This window comes from Mesocricetus auratus, unplaced genomic scaffold (genome assembly GCF_017639785.1).
Source record: "Mesocricetus auratus isolate SY011 unplaced genomic scaffold, BCM_Maur_2.0 Super-Scaffold_100007, whole genome shotgun sequence".
NCBI lineage: Eukaryota > Metazoa > Chordata > Mammalia > Rodentia > Cricetidae > Mesocricetus > Mesocricetus auratus.
In genome coordinates this window covers 33,030,008-33,045,684 of record NW_024429191.1, presented here as the reverse complement: position 1 = coordinate 33,045,684, position 15,677 = coordinate 33,030,008, and positions in this window count along the sequence as shown.

Here is a 15,677-nt window from a genome sequence, read left to right as displayed (position 1 = left end):
CATATTGAAGAATTGACCAGTCCTAGGAATTTTCCTATATTTGTCATTAAAAAGAAATCTGGAAAATGAAGAATGTTAACAGATTAAAAGTCATAAATAGAAAGCCGGGCAGTGGTGGCGCACGCCTTTCATCCCAGCACTCGGGAGGCAGAGGCAGGCGGATCTCTGTGAGTTCGAGACCAAGCCTTGTCTACCGAGCAAGTTCCAGGACAGCCTCCAAAACAATACAGAGAAACCCTGTCTCGAAAAAACCAAAAAAAAAAAAAAAGTCATAAATAGAGTGATTCAGCCAATGGGCTCTTTACAGTCTGGAATTCCCTTGTCTTCTTTATTGCCTAAGGGGTGGTCTATTATAGTGATTGGCTTAAAAGACTGCTTTTTAAAACTCTACCTTTACAAGAACAGGACAGAGAAAAATTTGCCTTTATAGTGCCCACTTATAATAATTCTCGGCCTGTTAGAAGGTGTAAGTGGAAAATTCTGTTCTACAAAGGATATTAAACAGCCTCACCTTGTGTCAATATTTTGTTTAACTGCCATTGGAAATAATTTGTGAACAGTTTCCTCAACCTATAATTTACCATTATATGCCTTGTTGGGGAATACAAATTGCTCCTGAAGAAATACAAAGTGAGATTCTACTATTACCTAGGATATAAGATAGGTTTACAAAAAAATTCATCCACATAAAGTACAAGGCAAGAGAGATCAATTACAAACTCTTAACGGTTTTCAAAATTTGCTAGGAGATATTAACTGGCTATGATGCACAGTTGTATTGACAACCCAAGAACCAGTAATTTATTTCAAAATTTTCAAGATGATAAGGACTTAAATAGTCCAAGAAAATTACCAGCTGAGGCTGAAAGAGAACTGTCTTTGGTAGAAGAGGAATTACAGGTTGCACGTGTGGATCACTTGGATCCAGAGCTTGATTGTATTCCTTTTATGCGTTCTCCTACAGGGATTCTTATGCAGAAAGAAGATAATATTTTAGGATGGATATTTTATCACACAAAATGAAAAATTAAAAACCTATGTAGAAAAGTTTTCTTAGTTGATTCTGAAAGGAAAATTGAGTAGTCATCAATTAGCAGGAATAGACCCAACAGAAATTGTGGTACCTATTGCCTCATTATGGATAGAAAATGAACACTGGCAAAGAGCTTGCAGTAATTTCTAGGGATGTATTAGCAAATATACCAAAAACAAGAGACTTCAGTTTATAAAGAGAACTAATTGGATCCTTCCTCACATTGTACAGGGAACACCAATTTCTGAAGCCCCTACATTCTGTACTGATGCAAATAAATCAGGAAAGGCAGGTTATAAGTCAGAAAATTTAAGTGAAGTGGCTCAAAGCCCTTATCATTCCATTCAAAAGTCAGAATTATATGCTATCCTCTTGGTATTATTACATTTTCTAGAACCTCTTACTATACTTCCTGACTCTTGGTACTCAGAAAGAATTGTTTTTCATATCGAAACTACTGACCTTATTCCAGATGAATCAAATTTAACTTTGCTATTTATTCAGTTATAAAAAGTAATCAGAAATACAAACCATCCCTTGTATGGAACATGTATCACTTCCCACACAGGTCTACCAGGCCCTCTAGCACAGGGTAATGATAAAACTGGTCAGTTTTGGTAGGAAATATGCTAGAAGCCTCAGCATTTCATAAGAAACACCACATTAATAGCAAAGGTTTGAAGAAAGATTTCTCTATCAGTTGGCAATAAACCAAGGAAATAATAAGCAAAGTCTTACTTGTTCTTTTTATAACCAAACTCTATTACCTGCAGGAAGAACCCAAAGGATTCTCCAAGAAATTAAATTTGGCAAGTGGATGTGTTTCATTTTGCAGAATCTGGAAAATTAAAGTGTGTGTACCATACCATAGATACATATTCAGGATTTCAATGAGCAACTGCCTTAAGTTCTGAAAGGGCTGATTCTGTAATTACTCATTTATTAGAAGTCATGGCCAGCTGAGTGATAGTGGTACACGCCTATAATACCAGCACTTGGGAAGCAGAGGTAGGAGGATCTCTGTGAGTTTGAAGCCAGCCTGGTCTACAGAGTGAGTTCCAGGACAGGCTCCAAAGCTACACAGAGAATCTCTGTCTTGAAAAAACAAAAAGAAGAAGAAAAAGTAATGGCCATTGTGGGGAAACCTGTACAAATTAAGACTGACAATGTTCCAGCATATGTCTCTCCTAAAATGAAACAGGTTTTTTTTGCATATTACAACATAAAGCATGTTACAGGTATATCACACAATCCTACAAGACAAGCAGTTATAAAAAGGTCTAATTGCACTTTAAAAGATGCTTTTAACAAACAGAAAGGGGAATAAAGACACCCAGAGATAGATTACACAGTGTTTTATTGTTTAAAGTGTAATGTGCGGAGGGTGTCGGGGATTGACAACACAGAGACCCGAAGGCTCCTCAAGAAGGCTCTCTTTTATTCCTACTCTGGCTGGTTATTATATACCCTGACACCAGAGGTGGAGGTGGGTAGGTCTGAAGAGGCGGTTAGTCTTTGGAAAAGGTCGAGGACAGGGCGGTTCCCATGGGCAAGCCCTTTTTAGGAACATATTGCCCCGGGCATTGTATTGTTTATATTAAACATGTTTTTAATAAACATTGTCTTACAGCTGCCTGGTCCCAGGCTGATGGGGAAGTGGGTCTCTGGCCAAGGTCTGTTGTTCCCACAAAATCAGCCTGTATACTTTAAAGATGTATTGACCTCAGAATAGACGCCAGGATATGTTATGTTAGGGAAGAGGTTTTGCTTTTGGATGTCATCAAAACTGATAAAGATTAGATTTGAGGAGGAGAGACCTCTTGATTAGAAGAGGTGGTAGTTCATCAAACAGTGTGGTCATTCAATCTAAACTAACTTATAAGACTAACAAATGCCTTTCATTTGATCAGATATAACCTGCCCCCCCCAAAAGCAACTCCCCGAAATTAGGGTTTGGGCAGGGTTTTGTTTTTGTCTTTCCAGGAGAATAAAGGCAACCAACTAAGGAATCCAAAGACAACTGGACAAATGAGATATCTGAAGACAAAGGACAAATCATCCAGAGAAAACGTCCCAAGAAAAAGTATAAATTGGCCTAATATAGCACATTTCCAACAGAATAAAATTTCGTAAATCTTCCCAAATACTTATTTCTGCTGTTCTCTACAAACATATAAGGCAAATGGTCTTTTTAAGTCCCACTTCAATTAAAAATTGAGGCAGGCTTCGGTGTTAGAGCATGGCTCTCTCCTTCTCTAAACCCAAGCATGCTTGTTAAAGGAAAATTCAAAATTTCTCTCATGTCAGAAGAGTCACCTGATATGGGATAGAAGAAAAACTAAAATTAAGAGACTATTCTATTGCCACTAATTTCATAATACTTTGGTTTCATTTTGCTCTTTAAAACTTTTCTTAAAGTATAAATATTTATAAGTTTCTATTTTTTTCTCTTGTGATATTAATGGTCATATAGAGCAATAATTATTTTAAAAATAGGCTTCATCGGGGCTGGAGAGGTGGCTCAGTGGTTAAGAGCACTGACTGTTCCTCCAGAGGTCCTGAGTTCAATTTCCAGCAACCACATGGTGGCTCACAACCACCCTGAATGAGATCTGGTGCCCTCTGCTGGCCAGCTGCATACTAAATAAATAAAATATTAAAAAAAATAGGCTTCACCTAGCTTCCTGTACATGATTCTAGACTTGAGTCTGAATCAGGTAACTAGGAATTAAGCTTGTGTACCCCGGATGTAATAGATGTGTTTCAGTGTAGATGGATTTATATCCAGGTCTTTAATTCATTTGGACTTGAGTTTTGTACATGGTGATAGATATGAATCTATTTGCATTCTTCTACATGTTGACAGCTGGTTATACCAGCACCATTTGTTGAATATGTTTTTTTCCATTTTATATTTTTAGCTTCTTTGTCAAAAATTAGTTGTTTGTAAGTGTGTGAGTTGATATTGAGGTCTTCAATTCGATTTCATTGGCCCACCTGCCCATTTTTATGCCAATACCAAGCTGTTTTCATTACTATAGCTCTATAGTAGAGCTTGAAGTTAGGGATGGTGAGGCCCCCAGATGATACTTTATTGAATAGGATTGTTTTGGCTATCCTGGATTTTTGTTTTTCTAGATGAAGTTGAGTATTGCTCTTTCAAGATGTGTGAAGAATTGTGCTGGGATTTTGATGGGGGATTGCATTGAATCTATAGATTACTTTTGATAGGATTGCCATTTTTACTATGTTGATCCTACCTATCCAAGAGCATGGGAGATATTTCCATTTTCTGATATCTTCTTTAATTTATTTCTTTAAAGACTTGAGGTTCTTGTCATACAGGTCTTTCACTTGCTTGGTTAGAGTTACCCCAAGATATTTTATGTTATTTGTGCCTATTGTAAATGATGATATTTCCCTGATTTCCTTCTCAGTCTATTTGTCATCTGTATATAGGAGGGCTGCTGATTTTTTGAGTTAATCTTGTATCCTGCTATATTACTGAGTGTGTTTATCAGTTGTAGGAGTCCTCTGGTAGAATTTTTGGGGTCACTTATGTATACTTATATATCATCAGCAAATAGTGAGAGTTTGACTTCTTTTCCAATTTTGTATCCTTTTGATCTCCTTTTGTTGTCTTATTGCTATAGATAGAACTACATTGAATAGATATGGAGAGAGTGGACAGCGTTGTCTTGTTACTGATTTCAGTGGGATTGCTTTGAGTTTCTCGCCATTTAGTTTGATGCTGGCTGTTGGGTTACTGTATATTATTATGTTAGGTATGTTCCTAGTATCCCTATTCTCTCCAATACATTTATCATGAAGGGGTGTTGAATTTTGTTGAAGGCTTTTTCAGCATCTAGTGTGATGATCATGTGTTTTTTTTTTCTTCCAGTTTGTTATATGGTGGATTACATTGATGACTTCTCTTATGTTGAACCATCTCTGCATCTCTTGGATGAATCCTACTTGGTCATGGTGGATGATTTTTCTGATGTGTTCTTGAATTTGGTTTGCCAGTATTTTATTGAGTATTTTTGCATCTATGTTCATGAGAGAAATTGGTCTGTAATTCTCTTTCTTAGTTGTGTTTTTGTGTGGTTTGGGTATCAGGGTAATTGTAGCCTTATAAAAAGAATTTGGCAATGTTCCTTCTGTTTCTATTGTGTGGAATAATTTAAGGAGTATGGTATTAGCTCTTCTTTGAACATCTGATAGAATTCTGCACTGAATCCATCTGGGCCTGGGCTTTTTGAAGTATGACCTTATGATTCTCTGGGTTTCCTCAGTGTCTGTCATTAGGTTCCCCTTTTCATTTCTGATTTTGTTAATTGGGGTATCCTCTTTCTGTCTTTTGGTTAGTTTGGATAAAGGTTTGTCTATTTTGTTGAATTTCTCAAAGAACAAACTCTTTGTCTCATTGATTCTTTGTATTGTTTTCTTTGTTTCTATTTTATTGATTTCAGCCCTCGATTTGACTATTTCTTGCCATCTACTCCTTCTGGATGAATTTGTTTCTTTTTCTTCTAGCGCTTTCAGTTCTTCTATTAATTCAGTAGTGTGGGATTTTTCCAGCTTTCTTTATGTAGGCATTCAGTGCTATGAACTTTCCTTTGAGCACTGCTTTCATTGTGTTCCATAAGTTTGGGTATGTTGTGTAGTCATTTTCATTAAATTTTAAGAAGTCTTTTATTTCTTTATTTCTTCCTTGACCCATTGGTGGTTCAGTTGATTACTGTTCAATTTCCATGTGTTTGTGGGTTTTCTGAAATTAATGTTGCTGTTGAATTCTAACTTTAAGCTGTGATGATCTGATAGGGTACAGGGGTTTATTCCAATTTTTTTGTATCTCTTGAAGCTTGCTTTGTTACCGAGTATTTGGTCTATTTTTAAGAAGGTTCCATGAGGTGCTGAAAAGAAATTACATTCTTTTGTGATTGGGTGAAAAGAAAGTACATTCTTTTGTGATTGGGTGGAACGTTCTATAGAAGTCTGTTAAGTCCATTTGAGTCATAATATCTGTTAGTTCCCTTATTTCTCTGCTAAGCTTCAGTCTGGAAGATCTGTCCAGTGGTGAGAGTGGGGTGTTGAAGTCTTCCACTATTAGTGTGTGGGGCTTGATTTGTGTTTGGGGCATAGATGTTCAGAATTGAGATTTCCTCTTGATGGATTTTTCCAGTGATGAATATGAAATGCCCTTCTTTATCTTTTTTGATGGATTTTAGTTTGAAGTCTATTTTGTTAGATATTAGAATAGCTCCACCAGCTTGTTTTTAAGGTCCATTTGATTGGAAAATGTTTTTACAACCCTTTACACTGAGATAATGTCTGTTGGTGAGGTTGATGTGCGTTTCTTGTATGCAGCAGAAGGATGGATTCTATTTTCATATCCAATTGGTTAGCCTGTGTCTTTTCATAGGTGAATTGAGACCATTTATATTATTGGGTATTAATGACCAGTGATTGCTAGTTCCAGTTATTTTTCTTTTTGTTGTTGGCGATGGCATTGTGTGTTCAATTCCCTTCTTTGGGATTTGCTGCTATAAGTTCATCTATTTCCTGTGTTCTCGTGGACATAGGTGATTTCCTTGGGTTGGCATTTTCTTTCTAGTACTTTCTGTAGGGCTGGGTTTGTGGATAGGTATTGTTTAAATTTGGTTTTATTATGGAATATCTAGTTTTCTCCATCTATGGTTATTGAAAGCTTTGCTGGATAAAGAAGTCTGGGCTGGCATCTGTGGTCCCTTAGTGTCTGCATAACCTTTGACCAGGACCTTCTGGTTTTCATTGTTTCCATTGAGAGGTCAGGCATAATTCTGATAGGTCTGCCTTTATATGTTATCTGGCCTTTCTCTTTTGCACCTCTTAATATTCTTTCTTTATTCTGTATGTTTATTGTTTTATTATGTGGCAAGGTTTTTTTTTTGTTGTTGTTGTTCCAGTCTATTTGGTGTTCTGTAAGCCTCTATTTTCATAGGCATGTCCTTCTTTAGGTTGGGAAAGTTTTCTTCTATAATTTTGTTGAATATATTTTCTGTGCCTTTGAGTTGGACTTCTTCTATCCGTATTAGGTTCAGTCTTTTCATGGTGTCCCAGATTTCCTAGATGTTTTGTGTTAGGAATTTATTGGATATAACATTTTCTTTCTTTTTTTTTTCAAGTCAGGGTTTCTCTATTATCTTGGAGGCTGTCCTGGAACTCGCCCTGTAGACCAGGCTGGCCTCGAACTCATTGAGATCTGCCTGCCTCTGCCTCCCGAGTACTGGGATTAAAGGCGTTTGAGATTTAACATTTTCTTTGACCAATGAATCTATTTCCTCTATGTATCTTCAATGCCTGAAATTCTCTTTTCCATCTCTTGTATTCTGCTGTTTATGCTGACATTTGTGGTTCCTGATCATTTGCTCAGATTTTCCATTTCCAGAATTCCCTCAGTTTGTGTTTTCTTTATTGCCTCTATTTCCGATTTCATGACTTGTATAATTTCCTTCACTTGTTTGATTGCTTTTTATTTTTTTTAAAGGATTTGTTGATATCTTCCAATTTTTTGTCTTTTCCTCCATTTCTTTAAGGGAATTTTTCATTTTCTCTTTAAGGGCCTCAATTATCCTCATAAAGTTATTTTTATTTACTTCTTCTACTTCATCTGTGTTGGGATGTGCAGGTCTTGCTGATATAGCACCACTAGTTTCTAGCAGTGCCTTATTGATCTTTATATTGTTGAGAGTGTTCTTACCTTGTTGTCTCCGCATCTCTTCCTCTAATCAGTATAGGTGGAGCTTGTGAAGCCCCGCCCTACCTCTGATGCTGCTCCCGGGTCTCCATTGATATGGATTTTTATATATTGATATAAACTTAAGGTTATTTTTGTTATACTGTATGTATGTTTCCACTCCTCTTTAAGATATTTTTGTATGTTGATACACATTTAAGGTTATTTTTGTTTTAACATACTATATATATGTTTCTACTCTTGCTTAAGGTATTGTACCTATGCAGCTCATTTTAAAATGTAATGTAAAGTTCTAGTCCTTAAAGGCTATTATTAAGACTGTTTAAGATAATTAAGAAATGTAAGTTGGTAGCTAATCATCTATTACATCAAATTTGTGGCCACGTTAGGTATGTTTTCAAGGTCAAACAGAACTATATTTTAGATAGACAGACGGTATTCAAACATTTCAGAGACCTATAGATTATGACATTTAATATATTTTAATAACATAAGGATTTTCATGACAGTGATACACATCTGCTCCTGGTAGCACCATTTTACTTTACAAAAAGGATGATGGGCATTGAAGAACCTCTATGTGGAGTTTGCTTTCATTGTGGCAAAGCTAGACACTGGGAAAGAAACTACTCTTGCCTAGAATGCTGACAGAACACTGTACAAACTGGACAAGCAAGACACAAAAGAAAGAGACTGCCAAACTTTGTCAAGACAAGGTAGAACAGTCCTTCAAAATTCCTGCTTCACAGAAGTCTGTCAGATAGTCTAGGCCTGTAGGTCGAAGATGGGTGCCCCAATGTTGCAGAGCAACCTTGAGTAACTGTCCAGGCAGCCAAATGTCTCTGTCATTTTTATACTTTTGGAAGTTGCTTTCTCTGTACTTCTCGTTTACTCAGGTAATATTATGTCCTTCTCAGGTCTCTGATTTGATTGAAGACTAGACAGTTATAGTTTTCCTTGTTACCAAAGTCAGAAAAAGAAACTGATAAAAAGTGGTGTAAAGTGTATAAGGTTGAGAGAGATAAAATTTTAAATTGTTTATCTAAGAAAAATTTTGAGGTCTATAAAGATAGTCTTGGGATGGTAATACAAGTTAGGATAAAAAATGACTTAAGTATAAAACTCTGTACTCACCAAAATAGGATAGATAATGGAGTAATTTCTCCAAATTTGCCAACTGCAAATGGGCTAGATATGATAAATATAATTCTTTTTTTCAAGACAGGGTTTCTCTGTATTTTTTTTGGAGAATGTCCTGTAAGTTGCCCTGTAGACCAGGCTGGCTTTGAACTTACAGAGATCCCCCTGCCTCTGCCTCCCGAGTGCTGAGATTAAAGGTGTGAGCCACCAATGCCTGGCAATGTAAATATAATTCTTACATGATAATTGTTAAATATAGTTTTACTGCATCAGCATTAAACCCTTTTCTTTTTATTTAGACAAGAGGGGGAAAGTTGCAGAATGTTTATTTACACTGTAAAGATGTGGAGCCTTGCCGGGCGTTGGTGGTGCACGCCTTTAATCCCAGCACTCGGGAGGCAGAGGCAGGCAGATCTCTGTGAGTTCAAGACCAGCCTGGACTACCAAGCGAGTTCCAGGACAGCCTCCAAAGCCACAGAGAAACCCTGTCTCGAAAAAAAAAAAAAAAGATGTGGAGCCTTCTGATTGGTTTAGCAAAAAGTTGAATGACCAGTAGCTAGCCAGGAGCGAAGAAAGAAAGAAAGGAGGGATGAATCTAGTCACAGGAGAGATGCCAATGGGATGCAGAACAAGTCAGACATACAGGACAGAGGAAAGATAACCAAGAGCTAGTTAGAAAAAAAAAGCCTAAGCTAAGGCCACGCTTTAATAATTAATAATAAGTCTCTGTCATTATTTGGGGCTGACAACAAAAAAGAAAGTCCGACTACAACTCCATTATATCCCTCTTTCTCCAAACTGCCCTACCACCCTGCTAAGTACATCCAACTGAGCAGACATTAGCAACCACACCCGTGGTTCCAGGAGATCCATTGTTTAACAACACAGAACACATTGTTTTAATCAACTGAACTGAAACCTTTGAAACCTCAACCTTCCCTGCCCTCCCACCCTCAACACACCCAACCTCTCATGTATATAATTAAATGTAATGCTGAGGACTTGGGAGTGTCTGGCGGTAGTGTACATGCAAGAAGTCCTGGGTTTAGTCCCGACATCCAAAAAGATTGCTACTGAGAGATTATTAGATAGACAAGGGAAATCTGAAAAGGGCGTGGCTTTTAGTTAATGATAATAAGTATCTATGTACCACACTCATAGTGCAGGAAGATAGCATAGGTGGGGATTCCATTCTAGCTGAATAATTGTGTTTAAATATACAATCATCCCTGAATTTAAGAACTTTACTTAGGTCTGGAGAGATGTTGGCTGCTCTTCCAGAGGAACCAAGTTTTATTCTCAGCACCCACGTGCTGATTCACTGTTGTCTGTGAATTCCACATCCAGGGGATCCAGTGCCCTCTTCTGGCCTTCTCTAGTACTAGGCATGCATGTGGTTCACAGACATACGCGCAGGCAAAAACAACAACAACAACAACAAATCATATATAGAAAATGATAAATTGAAAAGTTTAGCCGGGTGTTGGTGGCGCACGCCTTTAATCCCAGCACTCGGGAGGCAGAGGCAGGCGGATCTCTGTGAGTTTGAAACCAGCCTGGTCTACCAAGCAAGTTCCAGGACAGGTTCCAAAACAAAACAGAGAAACCCTGCCTTGAAAAAGTTTTATTTAAGTGGGAAATGATGGCATATTCCTATAATCCCAACATTTGGGAGATGAAAGTAAGAAAAGTCAGATATTTCAAGGCCAAACAACATAGTGTTCAAGACCAGCACAGGTTACATGAGACCCTGTTTTAAGGAGATGAGGAGGCAGATGGTTAGAAAAAGTCTGTTAGCTGGGCAGTGGTGGTGCACGCCTTTAATCCCAGCATCTCTGTGAGTTCGAGACTGGTGTGGTCTACAAGAGCTAGTTCCAGGACAGCATCCAAAGCCACAGAGAACTCTTGTCTTGAACCTCCCCTCCAAAAAAAAAAACAACCAACAACAACAAAACAACAAAAAGAAGTTGTCTGTTTAAGGCAAAGCCATAACTGGCTCCTGGCTAGGATTCCTTTGGAGAATATGCTGGTCTGAAATTCTGGGTCACAGGGTACACGCACCTGAAATGTTTGCTACTAAGAACTGCGTTTCAAAAGTACCAATTTATTCCCTTGGGTGATGTCTCAGAATTCCTTTTACTTCACGTCCTGGGCAGACTTGTAATATCTGACTTTTTGATTTCTGCCAGTCAGGTGGGTGGGAAGTGTTATCTCCCTGTGGTTTAATTTTGCATTTCCCTGGCAACTAACTCAGTGCGCATCTCTTCCTGTGTTTATTGGCCATTTGCATTTCCTGTTCTGGGTAATGCTGATTCATGTCTTTTACTTTTTTTTGAGTGGGTTATTTATCTTTTTCTGATTAGTTCTCTGTGATACTTTCTGGAAATGTATCCATTGTCTTTAATGTTGTTCCTAGCTTGTGGCACATCTTCATAAATGTCAAACTGGATGGTGTTGAATAAGGTGATCTTTTCTTTCATACTCTATACTGGGAGGGCTTTCCCCTATTAATCTCTGCATTCTGGTGGGTGAGCCTGCTTCTCCACCCGTCTCTGCTTCCCTTTAGCCTTTCCTGGGTCACTGGAGGTGGACCTCAGTGGATAACATTAATGAACTCTTTCTCTTTTTGGATTCCCTTTTAAAATTTATTTATTCGTGTTTTATGCATGAGCACTCTACATGTATGCCTGCTTGCCAGAAGGAGGCATCATAATAACTACCTATTACAGATGGCTGTGAGCCACCACATGGGTACTGGGAATTGAATTCAGGACCTCTAGAAGGGCAGCCAGTGCTCTTAACTGCTGAGCAACTTCTCCAGCCCCCTTTAGATTCCTTTTTAAATTACGTTTACTTAGCCTGGAGTTCAATGGCACTTGCACCACAGCGCACAAGTGGAGACTGGAGGCCCACAGTTGGTTCTCCAGCTCCGCCATGTGGGTCCCAGGGTCATCAGGTTCAACAGCAAATGCCTTAGTTCACTGAACCATTTCACTGGCCCATTATTGAATTCTTTGTCCACAGATTCAGCACTGGGTTGGCAATCACTGAACAGTGATTAAAGTGTGGGAAGAGCAAGAAGTCAGGATGTTCCTCAAGAAATCATTGCAGGCTGGCCAGGTGTCTTAATTGGAAGTCCCAGTGTACACAAAGTGCCCCTCCACACATAACTCTCTGCACCCCTGAGTCTCCTGTGGCTACTAGCTCCAGACAGGGACCTGCATCCTGTTCTCATTTTTTTTTAAGACCATATATTATTTATTTTATGTATATGCTCTATCTGCATGTATACCTTTATACCAGTAGGTGGCATCAGATCCCACTATAGATGTTGTGAGCCACCATGTGGGTGCTGGAAATTGAACTCAGGACCTCTGGAACAGCAGTCAGTGCTCTTAACCACTGAGCCATCTCTCAAGCCCCTCTGTTCTCATTTCTAGTAGTCCCCTCATTAACTACCCTCCTCAAGGTATTCGGTGTGATGGCTCAATCTGATTGCCAACTTGACACAATCTAGAATCACCTGAAAAGGGAGGCTAAGTGTGGAATTGTCTAATGCCTGACCTGTGGGGCTGTGTGTGTGTGTGTCCCCTGATCACCTTCATTGATGAGGGAAAACCCAGAATGGAATCGGAAGCACGAGTCCCTGGTTTTGAGCTCTCCACTGCAGAGTGCAGGTTAGCTGAGTACTAGGCATGCATACATTCATCTCTCTCGGCTCTAAAACAATGGTTCTGTGAGAATTTCAAACAATGTGTTCTGATCATATTTAATCCTCCCTAACCAAGTCTGGTTTCTGCTGTCCATACACTCTTGGTTGGGTTTCTGCTGTCCATACACTCTTGGTTGGGTGGCTTCCACTGGAGTATAGCCGTCCTACCAGGGCTACACTCCTGTAGAACACTGACTCTTCATCTCCCAACACCTACCAATTGACAGTAGTTCCTCTGCTAGATGTGGGACTTGGTGCCCATCACTCCTCTCCATGCCAAAGTTTGGTCAGGCTTGGGTTTGCACAGGTCCAGTGCACGCTGTCACAACTGCTGTGCGTTCACATGTGTAGCTACCCTACTGTGTACAGAAGGCAGTTTCCATGCACTCACCCACTACCTCTGGGCCTTATGCTCTTTCCTCTCCCTTTCCTGTGATGATCCCTGACCCTTGGGAAAGGGTGTGTCATATAGACTTCCCATTTAAGGCTGAGCATCCAATGGCCTCTTGTTTTGGATACATTGACCAGTTGTAGATCTGTGTGTTTCATCACCAATTACCTCCAATAAAAATTTCTCTGATGAGAACTGAGAGAGTCAGTTTATTGCTAAGTCTGAGGATAGATGGGGCATAGTCCCTACTATTAGTCTGCTAAATAGACACAGTATTATTAAACTGGTTATCTTTCCCCTTGACTGGATGTGACATGGCGAGCTATTCCTGCCACCTTACCTTCTCTGCAGTGATGGACTGTGAGCTCAAATAAACCCTTTCTCCTCTCTGTTCATTTTTGTCAGAGCATTTTATCACAGCAGCAGAAATGAAGCTAAGACACTGAATGTAAAGGTTCTAGCCATGTCTTGCCAGGAGTGCTCACCCAGAGGGCCACTTGTGGAAACTCTCTCTCTTTCTCTCTCTCTCTCTCTCTCTCTCTCTCTCTCTCTCTCTCTCTCTCTCTCTCCCATGTGGGATCCAAGGATTGAACTTCAGTCATCAAGCTTGGTGGCCAGTCCCTGACCATATCAACAGCCCAAATCTCCCTTGTAACATACATTCACTCTAGTGATTCTATTTCTCTAGAAAACCCTGAGGCAGGAAGTAAGACTATAAAAGGACATCATATGTCATCAGGGAATTTCAAGTTAAAGCCAGATACCACTACACACTTATTAGAATGGCCCAGATCCAAAACCCTGCCAGTACCAGATGCTGGTGACAACGTGAGCCAACAGAAAGTCTTATTCATTGCTGGTAGGGGCGCAGCACGGTGCAGGAAACAGTGGGCAGTTTCCTACAGAACTGAGCACGCTTTCACCAGACTTCACAGAGTGCGCTCTTTGCCCTCTATCCAAATGAGGGGAAAATGTACATTGATCAAAAAACCTACATGTGGATATTCATAGAGGCCTCATTTATAATAGCCAAACCTAGAAGCAATCACAATGTCTACTCAGAGGATGGATGCCCACAGTTAAAAAGGACACCTGCCCAACTATGTTCATAGCAGCAGAAACTGGAAACAACCTAGATGCCCCTCAATGGAAGAATGGACAAAGGAAATGTAAATGGTACATTTACGCAATGGAATATTACTCAGCTGTAAAAACCAATGACATCATGAAATTTTCAGGCAAATGGATGGAACTGGAAAAGAAACCATCCTGAGTGAGGTAACCCAGACCCAGAGAGACAAACATGGTATGTACTCACTCATAAGTAGATAATAGATGTAAAGGATAACCAAACCACAATCTACAGCTCCAGAGAAGCTAGGTAACAAGGAGGACCCTAAGAGAGACACATGGATTTCCTGGGAAGGGGCAATAGATGAGATCTCCTGGGTAAGCCTGGGGAGGGGATGGGGAATGAAAACATGAGGGAATAGGATGGTAGAGTTAAGGGAGGAATAGATTGGGAGAGCAATGAAAGAGATAGCTTGATAGAGGGACCCATTATGGGGTTAGGGAGAAACCTGGTGCTAAGGAAATTCCCAGGAATCTACAAGGATGACCTCAGCTAGGACTCCTAGCAATAGTGGAGAGGTTGCCTGAACCGGCCTTCCCCTGTAATCAGATTGGTGACTACCCTAATTGTCGTCATAGACCCTTCATCCAGTAACCGATGGAAGCAGTTGCAGAGATCCATAGCCAAGCACCAGGCGGAGCTCTGGGAGTCCAGTCAAAGAGAGCGAGGAAGGATTTTATGAGCAAGGGGAAGTCAAGATGATGATAGGGAAACCCATAGAGACAGCTGACCTGAGCTAATGGGAACTCACAGATCTAGACCAACATCTGGGGAGCCTGCATGGGACCAAACTAGGTACTCTGCATGTGGGCCACAGTTGTGTAGCTTGGTCTGTTTGAGGGGCCCTTGGCAGTGAGACCAGGATCTATCCCTGGTGCATGAGCTGGCTTTTTGGAGTCCATTTGCTATGGTGGGATGCCTTGCTCAATCTTGGTACAGAAGGGAGGAACTTGGACCTGCCTCATCCTAATGTGTCAGACTTTGTTGACTCCCCATGGGAGGCCCTACCCTTTGGAGGAGGGAAGGGGAATTGTGGTTGATTGATTGATTGATTGATTTTTGGTTTTATGAGACAAGGTTTCTCTGTATTGTTTTGGAGGTTGTCGGTCCAGCCTGGCCTCGAACTCACAGAGATCCGCCTGCCTCTGCCTCCCGAGTGCTGGGATTAAAGGCATGCGCCACCACCGCCCGGCGTGGTTGATTTATAAAATGAGTAAAACATAAAAAAATGACTAGGGCTGGGGCAAGCTCGTCATGCAAAGTGCCTGTCTCAAAAGCATGAGGAGCTGAGCACCCATGTGCAAAAGCCAGGCAATGCTGGCACACGTCTGTAACCTCGGTGCTGAGGGAGTGGGGTGAGTGGGGGCAGTCAGGGACTGCTGGGCAGAAAATTTAGCTCAATGGTGAGCTCCAATTAGTGAGTTCTGTGAGAGACCTTGACTCAAAAAATAAATTGGAAACCAGTAGAGGAAGGCACTCAGTGTTGATCTCTGGCCTCTGCACATACTGACCACATGTGCGTATACACAC